This window comes from Camelina sativa, chromosome 9 (assembly GCF_030686135.1).
Source record: "Camelina sativa cultivar CO46 ecotype springtype chromosome 9, ASM3068613v1".
NCBI classification, from domain to species: Eukaryota; Viridiplantae; Streptophyta; class Magnoliopsida; order Brassicales; family Brassicaceae; genus Camelina; species Camelina sativa.
In genome coordinates this window covers 11,779,329-11,801,710 of record NC_141888.1, presented here as the reverse complement: position 1 = coordinate 11,801,710, position 22,382 = coordinate 11,779,329, and the positions used below count along the sequence as shown (strand labels likewise).

At 36.1% G+C, this 22,382-nt stretch overlaps 1 non-coding gene across 1 annotated transcript; it reads right to left on the bottom strand.

Moving 5' to 3' along the window:
* Positions 1-1,407: 1,407 nt before the first annotated feature.
* On the bottom strand, positions 1,408-1,514 carry LOC147938103 (small nucleolar RNA R71). Its single transcript, XR_015567520.1, has one exon. It is a non-coding gene; the product is annotated as a small nucleolar RNA R71 (small nucleolar RNA).
* Positions 1,515-22,382: the final 20,868 nt, after the last annotated feature.

Genomic DNA, 22,382 nt, shown 5'->3' with positions numbered 1-22,382 from the left:
TCAGGACCTTCTTTGTTTATTGATTTTAAAGTCTTAATCATGTTGCTTGCTTATTGTTTGATTCGTATTTGCATTGCTCTGTTTTTATTGTGTTGCTCTGTTTTCCAGATTTAACCAACTCGACCTCCCACTCGACCTACACTCGGTCGAGTGCTTGCTCGAGTTCATCCCCAGAACTCTTGTTTATGATTTGTGATTGCCCTGTTTCATTCCTGTTTCATTCCAGTTGCATTCATTTAGTTTTCAGTTCATTACCTGTCTTGCATTAGTTCATTAGTGGTAGTTTCTATTTCTGTTCTAGTATCATTACTGTTGCAATCATTCAGTTTCATTTGTTTTTAGTTCTTAGTTCTTGTAGTTTACTTTCTGCATCTTTACATTTTCATCTTAGGATTGTTAGTGACAAACAATCTTTACATTTGGCTTGACTTAGATTCATATTCATATTTTAATTGTTCACAAACACTCATTTAGGATTGATACCTCTTATACTGCAACAACATAAGGGGAATTGAAACACCCATCCATCATTCCATTCATATCTCACCATTGCATACATTCATCATCATCATCATTCACCCACCATACAAACCTTGTTTCAATTTGGCGCCGTTGCCCATTTAAGTGTGTTTTTGTGACATTTAGGATCCATATTAGTCTAAGATTAAGTTCGTTTATACACTTGAATCTTCTGTTGCTGGGTTGAAGTTCCATTTCAGGTACAACTCGACCAGTCACTCGACCACCACTCGACAAAGCAGTGATCGAGCACTTGATCGAGTCAGACGCCGTGTACGTTTGGACACCAGTTCCCAGTCGACTTGACAGCCCAGACAAGCCTGAGCTCAATTGTGAACATGTTCGAGTCTGTACTCGTGTTTGTTGATGCACACAAGGTCTAAGGGGAAAGACAATCTTCAAAGGCCTATTGACAACATCCATAGGAAGCAAAAGGGTTTGGGAAATCAGAGAAGAAGGGTAGTTCAAGTTCAGCAAGAGGATTCAGTGATCATGGAGCAACAAGCTAACCATGCGCAGAGACATAGGCACATTGGTGCTGGAGATGCACCCAACACCCACAACCAAAGGGCTGGTATTGTGCCTCCAACAGTGCCAAACAACAACTTTGAGATCAAGAGTGGATTGATCTCCATGATTCAAGCTAACAAGTTCCATGGGTTGCCAATGGAGGATCCACTAGATCACCTTGATGAGTTTGACAGAATATGTGGTCTTACAAAGATCAATGGAGTGAGTGAAGATGGATTCAAGTTGAGGCTCTTCCCATTCTCACTTGGAGATAAGGCACACCTTTGGGAGAAGACTCTTCCTACTGGAGCAATAACCACATGGAATGCTTGCAAGAAGGCTTTCTTAGCCAAATTCTTCTCCAATGCAAGGACTGCTAGATTGAGGAATGAAATTTCTGGGTTTGCTCAAAGAAACAATGAAAGCTTTTGTGAAGCATGGGAGAGGTTCAAAGGATTTCAGACTCAATGTCTTCATCATGGTTTCAGCAATGAGTCACTCTTGAGCACATTGTATAGAGGAGTGCTTCCCAAGATTAGGATGCTTCTTGACACAGCTTCTAATGGCAACTTCCTCAACAAGAATGTGGAAGAAGGCTGGGAATTAGTTGAGAATCTTGCTCAGTCAGATGGCAAATATAATGAGGACTATGACAGAACCATAAGGTCATCATCAACTGATCAAGAGGACAAGTACAAGAAGGACTAGAAGATGGTCAATGAGAAGCTTAACAAGATCCTTCTTAGCCAACAAAAGTCTATTCACTTCATTGGTGAAGAAGAGGTTCCAGTTCAAGAGGGGGAGACTGAATTTGCTGAGTTGTGCTACATGCAAAACCAGGGAGGATTCAAAGGCTACAACCAAGGGGGTTTCAAGACCAATGTGGCTAATCCTCAAGACCAAGTCTATCCACCTCAACAGCCTCAACAGCAGCAAAACTACATCCCCAAACAACAACATCAAGTGTTCCAGCCTCAGTTGTGTCCCCCACCAAGGTTTCAGACTAACCAAGGCCAAGACCAAGACTTAAGAGCAATGATGCAACAATTGTTGATTGGGCAAACACAAGGAAAGATTGAGGAAGCCAAGCAGTTTGCTGAGTTGAATCAAAGGCTCACATCACAATACAATGATCTGAATATGAAGTTTGAGGGTCTTAATTCAAGAGTGAAGTATATGGAAAGTAATATAGCCTCTACTTCAGCTCAAAAATCCAACCAACTCCCTGGAAAAGCTGTTCAAAATCCAAGGGAGTTCACAGCCAAAGCCATTCAACTTCATGAGGAAAAAGTCACTGAGGACAGTGAAGTCCAAGTTTGGGGGAATTCATTAGTTACTGAAGCCCCAAGTGACGTTTGTGCAAAGCACCAGGAGCTCGCAAGCGAACTCGACCAGGAACTCAAGCAGTCACTCGACCGAGTGCCTGATCGAGTGGTTGATCGAGCTGGAGGATCAGGAGCTGTTAAACCTGCTAAGTACATTCCTCCTGCCTACAAGCCTCCACTACCATTCCCTGGGCGTTTCAAAGCACAGAAAATTAAGGAGTTTAGGGAAATCATTAAGAGAAAAGAAATGTTGGCTAAGCAACTAGAGGAAGAAAGGGTTTTGAAGGAAGAAGCTTTGGTTGAGAAAAAGGAACAAGTGTCAACCATACAAGAGATCATCATAGCTTACCAAGAAGAGGAGAGAGGACCTGCCTTGGAACAGTATGAACCATATCCTCTCTATAGAGATATTTTGCTTGATTTGTCAAAGAAGAAGGCTCAAGCTCAAGATGAGAAGGATCTTGAGAACCTTGGAGGAGTGATCATCCCACTTAAGCTTAAGGATCCAGGGCCATTCTATCTGCCTTGCACAATCAGTTACCTCCAATACAATCAATGCCTTTGTGATTTGGGAGCTTCAACAAGTGTGATGCCATACTCCATAGCTCAAAAGCTTGGGAGAACTGATTTCAAATCCACCAACCTCCATGTTTGCCTAGCTGATGGGAAAAACAGAGAAGTAATTGGAAGGTTGGAGAATGTCCCACTCAAGATAGGGAAGGCAAGGGTTCATACAGATTTTGTGGTATTGGAGATGGACAAGGAGCCTGAAGATCCAATCATCCTTGGGAGGCCATTCTTAGCCACTGTTGGAGTAGTTATTGATGTCAAGGAAGGTCTTGTAACCTTAAACATTGCTGAAGATGTAGTTATGAAGTTCAACATCTACAATCCAACCAACCTTCCCACCATTGATGACCAGCCTTTCACTATCAAGGACAAAGGTGGTCAAGGAGGCTTAAGTGATAAGGTAACTCCAAAGGCTGAGCTCCCACTTCAAGAGGATTCTGTGGAGAAGCTTAATAGGTCAGTTCAAGAGCTGACTAGTATGGTTGAGGATCTCCAAGTTAAGCTGAACAAGAGGTCTTTGAGGAAAGCAAGACCAAGGCTCAAAATCAAGAAGAAGTATGGTTTGTGTGCTAAGGGTGAGGTTATCAAGGATCAACTTCACAGTGACCAAGAGGTTCCAGGGAGGATTTCATCACCTCCTTGGTATCTAGATCAAGTCTAAGAAGGAAACCAAAGTCAAGCTTAGTGACTTTAAACAAGCTCACTAGGGAGGAAGTTCCTAAGGTATCCTTTGTAAATATGCTTTCATTTCTTAGTAGTTTTGATGTGTTTTCTTTTATGTTTTTGTTGGACAGGCTTTTAGGTGAAAATGTAGTTGGGTAAGGAGAGATGTGGACTTGGAGAAGGAGACTCGCAAGCCTACTCAGACACGCACTCGACCGAGTGCCGGTCGATCTCCATCGTCGAGCTGCCCCAAAGTCCATCTCCAAGTCACCAACAAGACCCCAACTACTCCTATGACAGCATGCAGATGGATGTGGACAACTTTTTCCACAACCCCTAAGGTACCACTATCACCTTCACTTGTAAATATCATTGCATTTCATATTGTGTTTTGTTGTTTTTGATCTTGAATCCTCAATCCAATTTCTTTCACACAGAGGACTGTGTGATTTAAGTTTGGGGGAGGGTTTGAGATAGCATTTGATGATGTGTTTTGTGTTCTTATTTCAAATTTTTATCATCATCATGTTAGCACTTGCATAAGCATCTAAGGCATAGAAAAACCATAAAAATTTGAAAAAATTTGAAAAAATCTTCATAAAAAAAGAGTGTTCATGTAGTTTGCATTGCATATTAGGATCTTGTTTAGCATGTTTCATGTAGGATTGTATAATATTTGCATTAGGGATCTAAGATGAGTTTGCCTTGTTAGCTAGCTTATTCACTAGACTAGGATCAATGCCCAAGTTAATAGTACTTTGATGCTAGTTGAGTAGTTAGAAGCATAAGATTGAACCAAGCCTTGAATTCTTGCATTGCATTTGGTCTAAATTGAAGCATGTTGAGATTTGAAACCATTTCCTATTTATAAGAACCTAATATTGACTTATAATTATCAATGTGTGCATTGCTTTAAACTCATGGATACCATATACATACTTGGATCATCTTTCTCCTTTTTACCACTCTTGTTGATCCAAGTAGCTGATTTCCTCATTAAGATCAGTTCCCCTACCCCTTAACCAACCCTTCTTTCAAGCCTTGTTTATTCTTGAGTGTGTGAGGCCTATTTTTGGGATTGAGCTTGGTAGAAAGTGTTAGGTTTGAACTGACAAGAGTAAGACCTTGTGTAGTTCTAGTTTGCATTTTTCAAACTAGATAGGACTAGGTGGTTCACTTGTTGGGTTTGGGACTTGGCTATTATGAAAAGAAAAGAAAGAAAAGAGAAAGAAAAAAAAAGGGTAGAGTCTTTAAGAGGAGATTGTGTTTAAGCAAAGTCTAGTGAAAGGATGGGAAGTAAAATGTTGTTTAAGATGGTTCTAGTTAAGGAAAAGAAAAGAAAGAAAATAAAAGTTTAGCAAAATGCTTATATGTCTTAAGAATAAGAAGAAAAGAGAACCATAGCAAATAAGTAAGAATCCCCCATCCCACTAGAAAGATCAAATAAGAAAACATCTCCTAAGACTTGAAAACCAAAAGAGAAAAGGGTTAAAGAGAAAAGAAGAAGTAAAGGATAGCACTAGGATTATTTGGGTTTAGATTGCTAGGATAAACACTTTGGGTGCCTTTGGGTAGACAAGGTTTTGTTCTTGTATGTGTTTAAGTGTTCTTACCTTTAGCATTCTTCTAAAGCTCAATCCATTTTCATGAGAGAACCTTGATATTGATAAGCCCTACTCTAAAAAGAGACCATCATTGTCTCAAAACCCTTTATTACCAAGCCAAATGAGTTTAAGCATTGCATAGAATTGATTCATGTTCTTGATTAATGAATGTTAATGGAAATGGTTGATTTGAATGCATGTGGATAACTAAGACTCAAATCAATAAAGGTTGTGATATGCTTGTCTAAAATCTTTAAGTACAGCTCATTCACCTTGCATCATAGTACTAGTAACTTGGACATTGATTCTAGATGGTCTATTTGCAAGCTTTAGGAGCTGAGATCCCACTTTCAAACTTCACTTACCTTCTTATGTCTTGCTTATTTGCTTGAGGGCAAGCAAAGACTAAGTTTGGGGGTGTTGATGTTCATATATTTTACCTTGTTTTCCCTTAGTTTATTCACATCTTTTGCATCTTTTGCTATCCATTTTAACCAATATTGCATAGCTTTAGGACCAATCATGCATTAGAGTTTAGTTGCATTGCATTTGCATCTTTTCATGCATAAACAGGTGATTTTGGAGCTTAAGGAGCATGGAAGCAATGGAGAAGAGATGTGAAGCAATCATGAGGAGGTAACAAGGGAGTTAAGGCTGAAGAACCAAGGTCCAGAGTCCAACTCGACCGCACACTTGACCAGACACTCGACCGTGTACTGAGGAGGACTCGACCGAGTGAAGGATGCACGAGAGAAGCCAGCTCGACCAGCCACTCGACCGAGCACTGGTCGAGTTGACCGAGCTGTTGACTACTTTGACTTTTTGTATTTTTAGGGCTTCCACCTCCTCTCCTATATAAAGCCTTGTACCTGCAGCCACCAAAAGAGTCCAGCTTTTTAGATATTCTCTAAAACCTAGTTTTTACCCTTTTGGGAATTATTCTTTTTGCGCTTTTATTTTTCTTAGATCTTGTACTTGAAAAAGACTAAATTCCTCAATATTGTTGGTTTCATAACTTTCTTAATATTGAGAATTTGAGTTTGATCCTTTCATCAATATTGAAGATCTTTGTTTCATCTTTCTAATAATGCAAGTTTCAATATTTTCTGGGTTTTTGACTTTGTTCATCATGTATTGTTGTGAGTAGTTTGCTTAGGATCTTGAGGATGGGTTAGGATGGATTGATCTTGTGGTTTGTGTGATTTGGTCAAGCTTGATTGTTGTAGATCTCTTCTAGGCTAGATGTTCTTAATGCTGATCCTGAACTGAGAGGTTGGGATCTGATTTCAAGCTTCTTAGCATCACACCAATGTTTAAGAAGCATAGATAAGGCTAGATCTAGAGCTTACCATTAGGCTTGCTAAGAGATTAGAGGTCTTGTTTGGTTTGAGATGTATTGCTTAATGCCTGCTTGTGTAGATTCTTTACTGTGTGAGAACAAGTCTAGAATTGCATAGGTTTGATTGTTTCTTGCCATGAGAGTGGAAGAAACTTGTCTTAGATTTATATGTCTAGAGGTTAGCTCAAAGTTTGCTTGAGATTTGTTGACCAAGTTAGATAAACACAATGATTAGTTCATCCCATAAATCCATCCTCAGGACCTTCTTTGTTTATTGATTTTAAAGTCTTAATCCTGTTGCTTGCTTGTTGTTTGATTCGTATTTGCATTGCTCTGTTTTTATTGTGTTGCTATGTTTTCCGGATTTAACCAACTCGACCTCCCACTCGACCTACACTCGGTCGAGTTCTTGCTCGAGTTCATCCCCAGAATTCTTGTTTATGATTTGTGATTGTCCTGTTTCATTCCTGTTTCATTCTAGTTGCATTCATTTAGTTTTCAGTTCATTACCTGTCTTGCATTAGTTCATTAGTGGTAGTTTCTATTTATGTTCTAGTATCATTACTGTTGCAATCATTCAGTTTCATTTGCATTTAGTTCTTAGTTCTTGTAGTTTACTTTCTGCATCTTTACATTTTCATCTTAGGATTGTTAGTGACAAACAATCTTTACATTTGGCTTGACTTAGATTCATATTCATATCTTAATTGTTCACAAACACTCATTTAGGATTGATACCTCTTATACTGCAACAGCATAAGGGGAATTGAAACACCCATCCATCATTCCATTCATATCTCACCATTGCATACATTCATCATCATCATCATTCACCCACCATACAAACCTTGTTTCAATATGTTAGTGTTTATGGAGTTAAAATGTGTCTTAATCCAATGGAACTAACTAATTATAAGACTTTGAGATAGATGTGGAGAGTTTAAAAGCCACTTATTCCCATTTTGTCCCAATAGAGGCTAAAACCAAGAAGACATTGCTTAGAAGCACTAAACAGCTATGTTAGTGTTTCTGGGGTTAAAATGTGTCTTAATCCAATGCAACTGACTAATTATAAGAGTTTGAGATGGATGTGGAGAGTTTAAAAGCCACTTATACCCATTCTGTCCCAAAACAGGCTAAAACCAAGAAGACATTGCTTAGAAGCACTAAACAGCTATGTTAGTGTTTATGGGGTTAAAATGTGTCTTAATCCAATGCAACTAACTAATGATAAGAGTTTGAGATAGATGTGGATAGTTTAAAAGCCACTTATACCCATTTTACCCCAAAACAGGCTAAAACCAAGAAAACATTGCTTAGAAGCCGTAAACAGCTATGCTAGTGTTTATGGGGTTAAAATGTGTCTTAATCCAATGGAACTAACTAAATATAAGACTTTGAGATAGATGTGGAGAGTTTAAAAGCCACTTATACCCATTTTGTCCCAAAACAGGCTAAAACCAAGAAAACATTGCTTAGAAGCTGTAAACAGCTATGTTAGTGTTTCTGGGGTTAAAATGTGTCTTAATCCAATGCAACTAACTAATTATACGAGTTTGAGATAGATGTGGATAGTTTAAAAGCCACTTATACCCATTTTGTCCCAAAACAGGCTAAAACCAAGAAAACATTGCTTAGAAGCTGTAAACAGCTATGCTAGTGTTTATGGGGTTAAAATGTGTCTTAATCGAATGGAACTAACTAATTATAAGACTTTGAGATAGATGTGGAGAGTTTAAAAGCCACTTATACCCATTTTGTCCCAAAACAGGCTAAAACAAAGAAAACATTGCTTAGAAGCTGTAAACAGATATGTTAGTGTTTATGGGGTTAAAATGTGTCTTAATCCAATGGAACTAACTAATTATAAGACTTTGAGATAGATGTGGAGAGTTTAAAAGCCACATATACCCATTCTGTCCCAAAACAGGCTAAAACCAAGAAGACATTGCTTAGAAGCACTAAACAGCTATGTTAGTGTTTCTGGGGTTAAAATGTGTCTTAATCCAATGCAACTGACTAATTCTAAGAGTTTGAGATGGATGTGAAGAGTTTAAAAGCCACTTATACCCATTCTATCCCAAAACAGGCTAAAACCAAGAAGACATTGCTTAGAAGCACTAAACAGCTATGTTAGTGTTTATGGGGTTAAAATGTGTCTTAATCCAATGCAACTAACTAATTATAAGAGTTTGAGATAGATGTGGATAGTTTAAAAGCCACTTATACCCATTTTGTCCCAAAACAGGCTAAAACCAAGAAAACATTGCTTAGAAGCTGTAAACAGCTATGCTGGTGTTTATGGGGTTAAAATGTGTCTTAATCCAATGGAACTAACTAAATATAAGACTTTGAGATAGATGTGGAGAGTTTAAAAGCCACTTATACCCATTTTGTCTCAAAACAAGCTAAAACCAAGAAAACATTGCTTAGAAGCTGTAAACAGCTATGTTAGTGTTTCTGGGGTTAAAATGTGTCTTAATCCAATGCAACTAACTAATTATACGAGTTTGAGATAGATGTGGATAGTTTAAAAGCCACTTATACCCATTTTGTCCCAAAACAGTCTAAAACCAAGAAAACATTGCTTAGAAGCTGTAAACAGCTATGCTAGTGTTTATGGGGTTAAAATGTGTCTTAATCCAATGGAACTAACTAATTATAAGACTTTGAGATAGATGTGGAGAGTTTAAAAGCCACTTATACCCATTTTGTCCCAAAACAGGCTAAAACCAAGAAAACATTGCTCAGAAGCTGTAAACATCTATGTTAGTGTTTCTGGGGTTAAAATGTGTCTTAATCCAATGCAACTAACTAATTATACGAGTTTGAGATAGATGTGGATAGTTTAAAAGCCACTTATACCCATTTTGTCTCAAAACAAGCTAAAACCAAGAAAACATTGCTTAGAAGCTGTAAACAGCTATGCTAGTGTTTATGGGGTTAAAATGTGTCTTAATCCAATGGAACTAACTAATTATAAGACTTTGAGATAGATGTGGAGAGTTTAAAAGCCACTTATACCCATTTTGTCCCAAAACAGGCTAAAACCAAGAAAACATTGCTTAGAAGCTGTAAACAGCTATGTTAGTGTTTCTGGGGTGAAAATGTGTCTTAATCCAATGCAACTAACTAATTATAAGAGTTTGAGATAGATGTGGATAGTTTAAAAGCCACTTATACCCATTTTGTCCCAAAACAGGCTAAAACCAAGAAAACATTGCTTAGAAGCTGTAAACAGCTATGCTAGTGTTTATGGGGTTAAAATGTGTCTTAATCCAATGGAACTAACTAATTATAAGACGTTGAGATAGATGTGGAGAGTTTAAAAGCCACTCATACCCATTTTGTCCCAAAACAAGCTAAAACAAAGAAAACATTGCTTAGAAGCAGTAAACAGCTATGTTAGTGTTTATGGGGTTAAAATGTGTCTTAATCCAATGGAACTAACTAATTATAAGACTTTGAGATAGATGTGGAGAGTTTAAAAGCCACATATACCCATTCTGTCCCAAAACAGGCTAAAACCAAGAAGACATTGCTTAGAAGCACTAAACCGCTATGTTAGTGTTTTGGGAAGCGCTAACACCAAGAAAACATTGCTTAGAAGCTGTAAACAGCTATCTTAGTGTTTATGGGGTTAAAATGTGTCTTAACCCAATGGAACTAACTAATTACTCCCTCCGTTTCAATATATAAGATGTTTTAGCCTCTTTTCTTTGTTTCAAAATATAAGATATCTTGTAATTTTCCATGCAAATTTTAATATATATTTAATAATCTGTAATCATTACTTATGCAGTCTTCTTTATTATTGGTTGAATCTTTTTTAATTTAAATATATATGATACTTTTTAAAAGAAAAGAAAATTATCTTAATATGTGTGCTTTACCTTAAGCCTCCTATATTTTGAAACGGAGGGAGTATAAGACTTTGAGATAGATGTGGAGAGTTTAAAAGCCACTTATTCCCATTTTGTCCCAATAGAGGCTAAAACCAAGCTAAGATTGCTTAGAAGCACTAAACAGCTATGTTAGTGTTTCTGGGGTTAAAATGTGTCTTAATCCAATGCAACTGACTAACTATAAGAGTTTGAGATAGATGTGGAGAGTTTAAAAGCCACTTATACCCATTCTGTCCCAAAACAGGCTAAAACCAAGAAGACATTGCTTAAAAGCACTAAACAGCTATGTTAGTGTTTCTGGGGTTAAAATGTGTCTTAAGCCAATGCAACTAACTAGTTATAAGACTTTGAGATAGATGTGGAGAGTTTAAAAGCCACTTATTCCCATTTTGTCCCAAAACATGCTAAAACCAAGCTAAGATTGCTTAGAAGCTGTAAACAGCTATGTTAGTGTTTCTGGGGTTAAAATGTGTCTTAATCGAATGCAACTAACTAATTATACGAGTTTGAGATAGATGTGGATAGTTTAAAAGCCACTTATACCCATTTTGTCTCAAAACAGGCTAAAACAAAGAAAACATTGCTTAGAAGCTGTAAATAGCTATGCTAGTGTTTATGGGGTTAAAATGTGTCTTAATCCAATACAACTAACTAATTATAAGACTTTGAGATAGATGTGGAGAGTTTAAAAGCCACTTATACCCATTTTGTCCCAAAACAGGCTAAAACCAAGAAAACATTGCTTAGAAGCTGTAAACAGCTATGTTAGTGTTTCTGGGGTGAAAATGTGTCTTAATCCAATGCAACTAACTAATTATAAGAGTTTGAGATAGATGTGGATAGTTTAAAAGCCACTTATACCCATTTTGTCCCAAAATAGGCTAAAACCAAGAAAACATTGCTTAGAAGCTGTAAACAGCTATGCTAGTGTTTATGGGGTTAAAATGTGTCTTAATCCAATGGAACTAACTAATTATAAGACTTTGAGATAGATGTAGAGAGTTTAAAAGCCACTTATACCCATTTTGTCCCAAAACAGGCTAAAACAAAGATAACATTGCTTAGAAGCTGTAAACAGCTATGTTAGTGTTTATGGGGTTAAAATGTGTCTTAATCCAATGGAACTAACTAATTATAAGACTTTGAGATAGATGTGGAGAGTTTAAAAGCCACATATACCCATTCTGTCCCAAAACAGGCTAAAACCAAGAAGACATTGCTTAGAAGCACTAAACCGCTATGTTAGTGTTTTGGGACAGGCTAACACCAAGAAAACATTGCTTAGAAGCTGTAAACAGCTATGTTAGTGTTTATGGGGTTAAAATGTGTCTTAACCCAATGGAACTAACTAATTATAAGACTTTGAGATAGATGTGGAGAGTTTAAAAGCCAATTATTCCCATTTTGTCCCAATAGAGGCTAAAACCAAGCTAAGATTGCTTAGAAGCACTAAACAGCTATGTTAGTGTTTCTGGGGTTAAAATGTGTCTTAATCCAATGCAACTGACTAACTATAAGAGTTTGAGATAGATGTGGAGAGTTTAAAAGCCACTTATACCCATTCTGTCCCAAAACAGGCTAAAACCAAGAAGACATTGCTTAAAAGCACTAAACAGCTATGTTAGTGTTTCTGGGGTTAAAATGTGTCTTAATCCAATGCAACTAACTAGTTATAAGACTTTGAGATAGATGTGGACAGTTTAAAAGCCACTTATACCCATTTTGTCCCAAAACATGCTAAAACCAAGAAAACATTGCTTAGAAGCTGTAAACAGCTATGCTAGTGTTTATGGGGTTAAAATGTGTCTTAATCCAATGGAACTAACTAATTATAAGACTTTGAGATAGATGTGGAGAGTTTAAAAGCCACTTATACCCATTTTGTCCCAAAACAGGCTAAAACCAAGAAAACATTGCTTAGAAGCACTAAACAGCTATGTTAGTGTTTATGGGGTTAAAATGTGTCTTAATCCAATGCAACTAGCTAATTATAAGAGTTTGAGATAGATGTGGATAGTTTAAAAGCCACTTATACCCATTTTGTCCCAAAACAGGCTAAAACCAAGAAAACATTACTTAGAAGCTGTAAACAGCTATGCTAGTGTTTATGGGGTTAAAATGTGTCTTAATCCAATGGAACTAACTAATTATAAGACTTTGAGATAGATGTGGAGAGTTTAAAAGCCACTTATACCCATTTTGTCCCAAAACAGGCTAAAACCAAGAAAACATTGCTTAGAAGCTTAGAAGCTGTAAACAGCTATGTTAGTGTTTCTGGGGTTAAAATGTGTCTTAATCCAATGCAACTAACTAATTATACGAGTTTGAGATAGATGTGGATAGTTTAAAAGCCCCTTATACCCATTTTGTCCCAAAACAGGCTAAAACCAAGAAAACATTGCTTAGAAGCTGTAAACAGCTATGCTAGTGTTTATGGGGTTAAAATGTGTCTTAATCCAATGGAACTAACTAATTATAAGACTTTGAGATAGATGTGGAGAGTTTAAAAGCCACTTATACCCATTTTGTCCCAAAACAGGCTAAAACCAAGAAAACACTGCTTAGAAGCTGTAAACAGCTATGTTAGTGTTTCTGGGGTGAAAATGTGACTTAATCCAATGCAACTAACTAATTATAAGAGTTTGAGATAGATGTCGATAGTTTAAAAGCCACTTATACCCAGTTTGTCCCAAAACAGGCTAAAACCAAGAAAACATTGCTTAGAAGCTGTAAACAGCTATGCTAGTGTTTATGGGGTTAAAATGTGTCTTAATCCAATGGAACTAACTAATTATAAGACTTTGAGATAGATGTGGAGAGTTTAAAAGCCACTTATACCCATTTTGTCCCAAAACAGGCTAAAACCAAGAAAACATTGCTTAGAAGCACTAAACAGCTATGTTAGTGTTTATGGGGTTAAAATGTGTCTTAATCCAATGCAACTAACTAATTATAAGAGTTTGAGATAGATGTGGAGAGTTTAAAAGCCACTTATACCCATTTTGTCCCAAAACAGGCTAAAACCAAGAAAACATTGCTTAGAAGCTGTAAACAGCTATGCTAGTGTTTATGGGGTTAAAATGTGTCTTAATCCAATGGAACTAACTAATTATAAGACTTTGAGATAGATGTGGAGAGTTTAAAAGCCACTTATACCCATTTTGTCCCAAAACAGGCTAAAACCAAGAAAACATTGCTTAGAAGCTGTAAACAGCTATGTTAGTGTTTCTGGGGTTAAAATGTGTCTTAATCCAATGCAAATAACTAATTATACGAGTTTGAGATAGATGTGGATAGTTTAAAAGCCACTTATACCCATTTTGTCCCAAAACAGGCTAAAACCAAGAAAACATTGCTTAGAAGCTGTAAACAGCTATGCTAGTGTTTATGGGGTTAAAATGTGTCTTAATCCAATGGAACTAACTAATTATAAGACTTTGAGATAGATGTGGAGAGTTTAAAAGCCACTTATACCCATTTTGTCCCAAAACAGGCTAAAACCAAGAAAACACTGCTTAGAAGCTGTAAACAGCTATGTTAGTGTTTCTGGGGTGAAAATGTGTCTTAATCCAATGCAACTAACTAATTATAAGAGTTTGAGATAGATGTGGATAGTTTAAAAGCCACTTATACCCATTTTGTCCCAAAACAGGCTAAAACCAAGAAAACATTGCTTAGAAGCTGTAAACAGCTATGCTAGTGTTTATGGGGTTAAAATGTGTCTTAATCCAATGGAACTAACTAATTATAAGACTTTGAGATAGATGTGGAGAGTTTAAAAGCCACTTATACCCATTTTGTCCCAAAACAGGCTAAAACCAAGAAAATATTGCTTAGAAGCTGTAAACAGCTATGCTAGTGTTTATGGGGTTAAAATGTGTCTTAATCCAATGGAACTAACTAATTATAAGACTTTGAGATAGATGTGGAGAGTTTAAAAGCCACTTATACCCATTTTGTCCCAAAACAGGCTAAAACAAAGAAAACATTGCTTAGAAGCTGTAAACAGCTATGTTAGTGTTTATGGGGTTAAAATGTGTCTTAATCCAATGGAACTAGCTAATTATAAGACTTTGAGATAGATGAGGAGAGTTTAAAAGCCACTTATACCCATTCTGTCCCAAAACAGGCTAAAACCAAGAAGACATTTCTTAGAAGCTGTAAACAGCTATGCTAGTGTTTATGGGGTTAAAATGTGTCTTAATCCAATGGAACTAACTAATTATAAGACTTTGAGATAGATGTGGAGAGTTTAAAAGCCACTTATACCCATTTTGTCCCAAAACAGGCTAAAACCATGAAAACATTGCTTAGAAGCTGTAAACAGCTATGTTAGTGTTTCTGGGGTGAAAATGTGTCTTAATCCAGTGCAACTAACTAATTATAAGAGTTTGAGATAGATGTGGATAGTTTAAAAGCCACTTATACCCATTTTGTCCCAAAACAGGCTAAAACCAAGAAAACATTGCTTAGAAGCTGTAAACAGCTATGCTAGTGTTTATGGGGTTAAAATGTGTCTTAATCCAATGGAACTAACTAATTATAAGACTTTGAGATAGATGTGGAGAGTTTAAAAGCCACTTATACCCATTTTGTCCCAAAACAGGCTAAAACAAAGAAAACATTGCTTAGAAGCTGTAAACAGCTATGTTAGTGTTTATGGGGTTAAAATGTGTCTTAATCCAATGGAACTAGCTAATTATAAGACTTTGAGATAGATGAGGAGAGTTTAAAAGCCACTTATACCCATTCTGTCCCAAAACAGGCTAAAACCAAGAAGACATTGCTTAGAAGCACTAAACAGCTATGTTAGTGTTTCTGGGGTTAAAATGTGTCTTAATCCAATGCAACTGACTAATTCTAAGAGTTTGAGATGGATGTGAAGAGTTTAAAAGCCACTTATACCCATTTTGTCCCAAAACAGGCTAAAACCATGAAAACATTGCTTAGAAGCTGTAAACAGCTATGTTAGTGTTTCTGGGGTGAAAATGTGTCTTAATCCAGTGCAACTAACTAATTATAAGAGTTTGAGATAGATGTGGATAGTTTAAAAGCCACTTATACCCATTTTGTCCCAAAACAGACTAAAACCAAGAAAACATTGCTTAGAAGCTGTAAACAGCTATGCTAGTGTTTATGGGGTTAAAATGTGTCTTAATCCAATGGAACTAACTAATTATAAGACTTTGAGATAGATGTGGAGAGTTTAAAAGCCACTTATACCCATTTTGTCCCAAAACAGGCTAAAACCAAGAAAACATTGCTTAGAAGCTGTAAACAGCTATGTTAGTGTTTCTGGGGTTAAAATGTGTCTTAATCCAATGCAAATAACTAATTATACGAGTTTGAGATAGATGTGGATAGTTTAAAAGCCACTTATACCCATTTTGTCCCAAAACAGGCTAAAACCAAGAAAACATTGCTTAGAAGCTGTAAACAGCTATGCTAGTGTTTATGGGGTTAAAATGTGTCTTAATCCAATGGAACTAACTAATTATAAGACTTTGAGATAGATGTGGAGAGTTTAAAAGCCACTTATACCCATTTTGTCCCAAAACAGGCTAAAACCAAGAAAACACTGCTTAGAAGCTGTAAACAGCTATGTTAGTGTTTCTGGGGTGAAAATGTGTCTTAATCCAATGCAACTAACTAATTATAAGAGTTTGAGATAGATGTGGATAGTTTAAAAGCCACTTATACCCATTTTGTCCCAAAACAGGCTAAAACCAAGAAAACATTGCTTAGAAGCTGTAAACAGCTATGCTAGTGTTTATGGGGTTAAAATGTGTCTTAATCCAATGGAACTAACTAATTATAAGACTTTGAGATAGATGTGGAGAGTTTAAAAGCCACTTATACCCATTTTGTCCCAAAACAGGCTAAAACCAAGAAAATATTGCTTAGAAGCTGTAAACAGCTATGCTAGTGTTTATGGGGTTAAAATGTGTCTTAATCCAATGGAACTAACTAATTATAAGACTTTGAGATAGATGTGGAGAGTTTAAAAGCCACTTATACCCATTTTGTCCCAAAACAGGCTAAAACAAAGAAAACATTGCTTAGAAGCTGTAAACAGCTATGTTAGTGTTTATGGGGTTAAAATGTGTCTTAATCCAATGGAACTAGCTAATTATAAGACTTTGAGATAGATGAGGAGAGTTTAAAAGCCACTTATACCCATTCTGTCCCAAAACAGGCTAAAACCAAGAAGACATTTCTTAGAAGCTGTAAACAGCTATGCTAGTGTTTATGGGGTTAAAATGTGTCTTAATCCAATGGAACTAACTAATTATAAGACTTTGAGATAGATGTGGAGAGTTTAAAAGCCACTTATACCCATTTTGTCCCAAAACAGGCTAAAACCATGAAAACATTGCTTAGAAGCTGTAAACAGCTATGTTAGTGTTTCTGGGGTGAAAATGTGTCTTAATCCAGTGCAACTAACTAATTATAAGAGTTTGAGATAGATGTGGATAGTTTAAAAGCCACTTATACCCATTTTGTCCCAAAACAGGCTAAAACCAAGAAAACATTGCTTAGAAGCTGTAAACAGCTATGCTAGTGTTTATGGGGTTAAAATGTGTCTTAATCCAATGGAACTAACTAATTATAAGACTTTGAGATAGATGTGGAGAGTTTAAAAGCCACTTATACCCATTTTGTCCCAAAACAGGCTAAAACAAAGAAAACATTGCTTAGAAGCTGTAAACAGCTATGTTAGTGTTTATGGGGTTAAAATGTGTCTTAATCCAATGGAACTAGCTAATTATAAGACTTTGAGATAGATGAGGAGAGTTTAAAAGCCACTTATACCCATTCTGTCCCAAAACAGGCTAAAACCAAGAAGACATTGCTTAGAAGCACTAAACAGCTATGTTAGTGTTTCTGGGGTTAAAATGTGTCTTAATCCAATGCAACTGACTAATTCTAAGAGTTTGAGATGGATGTGAAGAGTTTAAAAGCCACTTATACCCATTTTGTCCCAAAACAGGCTAAAACCATGAAAACATTGCTTAGAAGCTGTAAACAGCTATGTTAGTGTTTCTGGGGTGAAAATGTGTCTTAATCCAGTGCAACTAACTAATTATAAGAGTTTGAGATAGATGTGGATAGTTTAAAAGCCACTTATACCCATTTTGTCCCAAAACAGACTAAAACCAAGAAAACATTGCTTAGAAGCTGTAAACAGCTATGCTAGTGTTTATGGGGTTAAAATGTGTCTTAATCCAATGGAACTAACTAATTATAAGACTTTGAGATAGATGTGGAGAGTTTAAAAGCCACTTATACCCATTTTGTCCCAAAACAGGCTAAAACAAAGAAAACATTGCTTAGAAGCTGTAAACAGCTATGTTAGTGTTTATGGGGTTAAAATGTGTCTTAATCCAATGGAACTAGCTAATTATAAGACTTTGAGATAGATGAGGAGAGTTTAAAAGCCACTTATACCCATTTTGTCCCAAAACAGGCTAAAACCAAGAAAACATTGCTTAGAAGCACTAAACAGCTATGTTAGTGTTTATGGGGTTAAAATGTGTCTTAATCCAATGCAACTAACTAATTATAAGAGTTTGAGATAGATGTGGAGAGTTTAAAAGCCACTTATACCCATTTTGTCCCAAAACAGGCTAAAACCAAGAAAACATTGCTTAGAAGCTGTAAACAGCTATGCTAGTGTTTATGGGGTTAAAATGTGTCTTAATCCAATGGAACTAACTAATTATAAGACTTTGAGATAGATGTGGAGAGTTTAAAAGCCACTTATACCCATTTTGTCCCAAAACAGGCTAAAACCAAGAAAACACTGCTTAGAAGCTGTAAACAGCTATGTTAGTGTTTCTGGGGTGAAAATGTGACTTAATCCAATGCAACTAACTAATTATAAGAGTTTGAGATAGATGTCGATAGTTTAAAAGCCACTTATACCCAGTTTGTCCCAAAACAGGCTAAAACCAAGAAAACATTGCTTAGAAGCTGTAAACAGCTATGCTAGTGTTTATGGGGTTAAAATGTGTCTTAATCCAATGGAACTAACTAATTATAAGACTTTGAGATAGATGTGGAGAGTTTAAAAGCCACTTATACCCATTTTGTCCCAAAACAGGCTAAAACCAAGAAAACATTGCTTAGAAGCACTAAACAGCTATGTTAGTGTTTATGGGGTTAAAATGTGTCTTAATCCAATGCAACTAACTAATTATAAGAGTTTGAGATAGATGTGGAGAGTTTAAAAGCCACTTATACCCATTTTGTCCCAAAACAGGCTAAAACCAAGAAAACATTGCTTAGAAGCTGTAAACAGCTATGCTAGTGTTTATGGGGTTAAAATGTGTCTTAATCCAATGGAACTAACTAATTATAAGACTTTGAGATAGATGTGGAGAGTTTAAAAGCCACTTATACCCATTTTGTCCCAAAACAGGCTAAAACCAAGAAAACATTGCTTAGAAGCTGTAAACAGCTATGTTAGTGTTTCTGGGGTTAAAATGTGTCTTAATCCAATGCAAATAACTAATTATACGAGTTTGAGATAGATGTGGATAGTTTAAAAGCCACTTATACCCATTTTGTCCCAAAACAGGCTAAAACCAAGAAAACATTGCTTAGAAGCTGTAAACAGCTATGCTAGTGTTTATGGGGTTAAAATGTGTCTTAATCCAATGGAACTAACTAATTATAAGACTTTGAGATAGATGTGGAGAGTTTAAAAGCCACTTATACCCATTTTGTCCCAAAACAGGCTAAAACCAAGAAAACACTGCTTAGAAGCTGTAAACAGCTATGTTAGTGTTTCTGGGGTGAAAATGTGTCTTAATCCAATGCAACTAACTAATTATAAGAGTTTGAGATAGATGTGGATAGTTTAAAAGCCACTTATACCCATTTTGTCCCAAAACAGGCTAAAACCAAGAAAACATTGCTTAGAAGCTGTAAACAGCTATGCTAGTGTTTATGGGGTTAAAATGTGTCTTAATCCAATGGAACTAACTAATTATAAGACTTTGAGATAGATGTGGAGAGTTTAAAAGCCACTTATACCCATTTTGTCCCAAAACAGGCTAAAACCAAGAAAACATTGCTTAGAAGCTGTAAACAGCTATGTTAGTGTTTCTGGGGTTAAAATGTGTCTTAATCCAATGCAAATAACTAATTATACGAGTTTGAGATAGATGTGGATAGTTTAAAAGCCACTTATACCCATTTTGTCCCAAAACAGGCTAAAACCAAGAAAACATTGCTTAGAAGTTGTAAACAGCTATGCTAGTGTTTATGGGGTTAAAATGTGTCTTAATCCAATGGAACTAACTAATTATAAGACTTTGAGATAGATGTGGAGAGTTTAAAAGCCACTTATACCCATTTTGTCCCAAAACAGGCTAAAACCAAGAAAACACTGCTTAGAAGCTGTAAACAGCTATGTTAGTGTTTCTGGGGTGAAAATGTGTCTTAATCCAATGCAACTAACTAATTATAAGAGTTTGAGATAGATGTGGATAGTTTAAAAGCCACTTATACCCATTTTGTCCCAAAACAGGCTAAAACCAAGAAAACATTGCTTAGAAGCTGTAAATAGCTATGCTAGTGTTTATGGGGTTAAAATGTGTCTTAATCCAATGGAACTAACTAATTATAAGACTTTGAGATAGATGTGGAGAGTTTAAAAGCCACTTATACCCATTTTGTCCCAAAACAGGCTAAAACCAAGAAAACATTGCTTAGAAGCTGTAAACAGCTATGTTAGTGTTTCTGGGGTTAAAATGTGTCTTAATCCAATGCAACTAACTAATTATACGAGTTTGAGATAGATGTGGATAGTTTAAAAGCCCCTTATACCCATTTTGTTCCAAAACAGGCTAAAACCAAGAAAACATTGCTTAGAAGCTGTAAACAGCTATGCTAGTGTTTATGGGGTTAAAATGTGTCTTAATCCAATGGAACTAACTAATTATAAGACTTTGAGATAGATGTGGAGAGTTTAAAAGCCACTTATACCCATTTTGTCCCAAAACAGGCTAAAACCATGAAAACATTGCTTAGAAGCTGTAAACATCTATGTTAGTGTTTCTGGGGTGAAAATGTGTCTTAATCCAGTGCAACTAACTAATTATAAGAGTTTGAGATAGATGTGGATAGTTTAAAAGCCACTTATACCCATTTTGTCCCAAAACAGGCTAAAACCAAGAAAACATTGCTTAGAAGCTGTAAACAGCTATGCTAGTGTTTATGGGGTTAAAATGTGTCTTAATCCAATGGAACTAACTAATTATAAGACTTTGAGATAGATGTGGAGAGTTTAAAAGCCACTTATACCCATTTTGTCCCAAAACAGGCTAAAACAAAGAAAACATTGCTTAGAAGCTGTAAACAGCTATGTTAGTGTTTATGGGGTTAAAATGTGTCTTAATCCAATGGAACTAGCTAATTATAAGACTTTGAGATAGATGAGGAGAGTTTAAAAGCCACTTATACCCATTCTGTCCCAAAACAGGCTAAAACCAAGAAGACATTGCTTAGAAGCACTAAACCGCTATGTTAGTGTTTTGGGACAAGCTAACACCAAAAAAACATTGCTTAGAAGCTGTAAACAGCTATGTTAGTGTTTATGGGGTTAAAATGTGTCTTAATCCAATGGAACTAACTAATTATAGTACTTTGAGATAGATGTGGAGAGTTTAAAAGCCACTTATACCCATTTTGTCCCAAAACAGGCTAAAACCAAGAAGACATTGCTTAGACGCGCTAAACAGCTATGTTAGTGTTTCTGGGGTTAAAATGTGTCTTAATGCAATGCAACTAACTAGTTATAAGACTTTGAGATAGATGTGGAGAGTTTAAAAGCCACTTATACCCATTCTGTCCCAAAACAGGCTAAAACCAAGAAGACATTGCTTAGAAGCACTAAACAGCTATGTTAGTGTTTATGGGGTTAAAATGTGTCTTAATCCAATGCAACTGACTAGTTATAAGAGTTTGAGATGGATGTGGAGAGTTTAAAAGCCACTTATACCCATTTTGTCCCAAAACAGGCTAAAACCAAGAAAACATTGCTTAGAAGCTGTAAACAGCTATGTTAGTGTTTATGGGGTTAAAATGTGTCTTAATCCAATGCAACTAACTAACTATAAAAGTTTGAGATTGATGTGGAGAGTTTAAAAGCCACTTATACCCATTTTGTCCCAAAACAGGCTAAAACAAAGAAAACATTGCTTAGAAGCTGTAAATAGCTATGTTAGTGTTTCTAGGGTTAAAATGTGTCTTAATCCAATGCAACTGACTAGTTATAAGAGTTTGAGATGGATGTGGAGAGTTTAAAAGCAACTTATATCCATTTTGTCCCAAAACAGGCTAAAACCAAGAAAACATTGCTTAGAAGCTGTAAACAGCTATGTTAGTGTTTATGGGGTTAAAATGTGTCTTAATCCAATGGAACTAACTAATTATAAGACTTTGAGATAGATGTGGAGAGTTTAAAAGCCACTTATACCCATTTTGTCCCAAAACAGGCTAACACCAAGAAAACATTGTTTAGAAGCTGTAAACAGCTATGTTAGTGTTTATGCGGTTAAAATGTGTCTTAAGCCAATGCAACTAACTAATTATAAGACTTTGAGATAGATGTGGAGAGTTTAAAAGCCACTTATACTCATTTTGTCCCAAAACAGGCTAAAACCAAGAAAACATTGCTTAGAAGCTCTAAACAGCTATGTTAGTGTTTATGGGGTTAAAATGTGTCTTAATCCAATGCAACTAACTAACTATAAGAGTTGAGATTGATGTGGAGAGTTTAAAAGCCACTTATACCCATTCTGTCCCAAAACAGGCTAAAACCAAGAAGACATTGCTTAGAAGCACTAAACAGCTATGTTAGTGTTTATGGGGTTATAAAACACTAACACATTTCTGGGGTTAAAATGTGTCTTAATCGAGTGCAACTAACTAATTATAA